The following is a 2,432-nucleotide window of genomic DNA, read 5'->3' on the forward strand; positions in this document are numbered from 1 at the left end:
AAGTACTGCCCTAGGTGCAATTTCATGCAAATGTCTTCAACCACTCAAGTAAACTTTTTATTTAGGTATTAGAATAAAATATCTTGAACTATGTTGCCTGTTATTCACTTGATTTCCATTAATAAATTAAAATACCTGGCTATAAATAGGGTACATCTAAATATTTCTATCAACCCCTTAGAGATAATCCATTACATTTTAGGACATGGCAGATTGTGAGGATTTGCTACTTCCCCAAAAGATTTTATAAGGAGTCATTCCATAGCCCCAAGCATGTTCCCGGATTTCTCTCACCAAATGTGTCTAATATAGACCTTAATAAATTAAATGGAGAAAGCTGCAAAATAAGGCAGATCACTTTTTAGTTTTGTCATGTTAAAAATAGTTTCAAACCACTGGAACTTTAGAGTAGACAAAAAAACCAAAGAAGAGAAAGAAATTTCAGAAACAGATGATAAAACAACTGGAACAGGGGGAGGTGAGGAAGGATTGCAGCCAATGAGAGTGGGGGAATCCCGGGACACGTGGGTGGGGAGCGGAGCGCTGAGACCTAGAGCTAAAGCCGGGAGACAGAAAATGCAGACCACCGGGGCATTACCCATTCCTCCGGCTCTGATCCGCTGCTGTACCAGGGATCTTATCAGGCCTTTGTCTGTCTCCTTCTTGAGTAGGCCAGAGATCCCATCTAAACAGCCATCCTACAGCAGCTCCCCACTCCAGGTGGCCCGACGGGAGTTCCAGACCAGTGTTGTCTCCCGGGACATTGACACAGCAGCCAAGTTTATTGGCGCTGGGGCTGCCACAGTTGGTGTGGCTGGTTCAGGGGCTGGTATTGGGACAGTGTTTGGCAGCTTGATCATTGGCTATGCCAGGAACCCGTCTCTCAAGCAGCAGCTCTTCTCCTATGCCATTCTGGGCTTTGCCCTGTCTGAGGCCATGGGGCTCTTCTGTTTGATGGTCGCCTTCCTCATCCTCTTCACCATGTGAGGCTCCGTGAGGGTCCCCTACCCGCCTGCTGCTTCGACTTCAGGCCATGCCTGGTGCTGGAGTGTGTTAAGCTTCACCATTAAACACAACGTTTCTCTAAAAAAAAAAAAAAAAAAAAAAAAAAAAGCATTCCAAGGGCCTGGAAATGCTTTAGTGAAATGCTAAAAACGTTTGTACATTTCCCACATTACTAGAGATCATCTTTCTTTTCATTTTTTAAAGGTTTTTATTTTAATTTCAGTCAGTTGACATACAGTGTTATATTATTTTCAGGTGTACAATATAGTGATTCAACACTTCCATATGCCACCCTGTGCTCATCACGACTGCAATCCTTAATTCCCATCACTTATTTAACCCATCCTCCCCAGTTCTTCCCCTCTGGTAAACATCAGTTTGTTGTCTATAATTAAGAGTCTATTTCTTTCTTTTCTTCAAAAAATTGTTAGTTAACATACAGTGCAATATTGGTTTCTGGAGTAGAATTCAGGGATTCACTATCTACATGCAACACCCAGTGCTCATCACAGCAAGTGTCCCCTTTAATAGCTATCGCTCATCTAGCCCAATTCCCAACTACCTCCATCCATTAACCCTCTGTTTATTCTAGAACATTAAGAGTCACTTATGTCTTGTTTCCCTCACTCCCTTTTTTCTTTTCCCCTTTCCCATATGTACATCTGTTTTTTTTATATTCCACACATGAGAGAGATCATGTTACTTGTCTTTCTCTGACTTAATTCACTTAGCATAATACACTCCAGCTTTATCTAACTCATTGCAAATGGCAAAAATTCATTCTTTTTGATGGCTGAGTAGTATTCTATTGCATGTATATACCACTTCTTTATCCATTCATGAGTTGATAGACATTTGGATGCTCTCTGATTTTAGCTATTGCTGAAAATACTGCTAAAAACACCAGAATTCATGTAACCCTTTGAGCCTGTATTTTTTTCTTTTGGGTAAATACTGAGTAGTGCAATTGCTGGGTCACAGGGTAGTTCTATTTTTAACTTTTTGAGAAGACTCATACTCTTTTCCAGAGTGGCTACACCAGTTTGCATTTCCACCAACAGTGCAAGAGGGTTCCCCTTTCTCTGCATCCTCACAACCTCTGCATCCTCTCTTTTCCAGAATTCCTGCACCAGTGTGGATTCCTATCAAAACTTTAAAGGGTTCCACTTTCTCTGCATCCTTTCCCCATCTATTTCCCAGGTTGCTAAATTTATCCATCCTGAATGATTTATGCCATCCTGAATAGTATTTCCTTGTGGTTTTGATTTTTATTTCTCTAATGATGAGTGATGTTGAGCACTATTTCATGTCTGTTGGCCATTTGTATGTCTTCTTCAGAGAAATGTCTGTTCATGTCATTTGCCCATTTCTTGACTGGATTTTTGGGGGTTTTTTGGCTTTGAGTTGATAAGTTCTTAATAGATTTT

At 40.7% G+C, this 2,432-nt stretch overlaps 1 pseudogene; it reads left to right on the plus strand.

Annotated features, from left to right (window-relative positions):
* The first annotated feature begins 520 nt into the window (after positions 1–520).
* Positions 521–1,020, plus strand: LOC112912476 (ATP synthase F(0) complex subunit C1, mitochondrial pseudogene; annotated as a pseudogene).
* The last annotated feature ends 1,412 nt before the right edge of the window (positions 1,021–2,432 follow it).

This window comes from Vulpes vulpes, unplaced genomic scaffold (genome assembly GCF_048418805.1).
Source record: "Vulpes vulpes isolate BD-2025 unplaced genomic scaffold, VulVul3 u000000652, whole genome shotgun sequence".
Taxonomy (NCBI): domain Eukaryota; kingdom Metazoa; phylum Chordata; class Mammalia; order Carnivora; family Canidae; genus Vulpes; species Vulpes vulpes.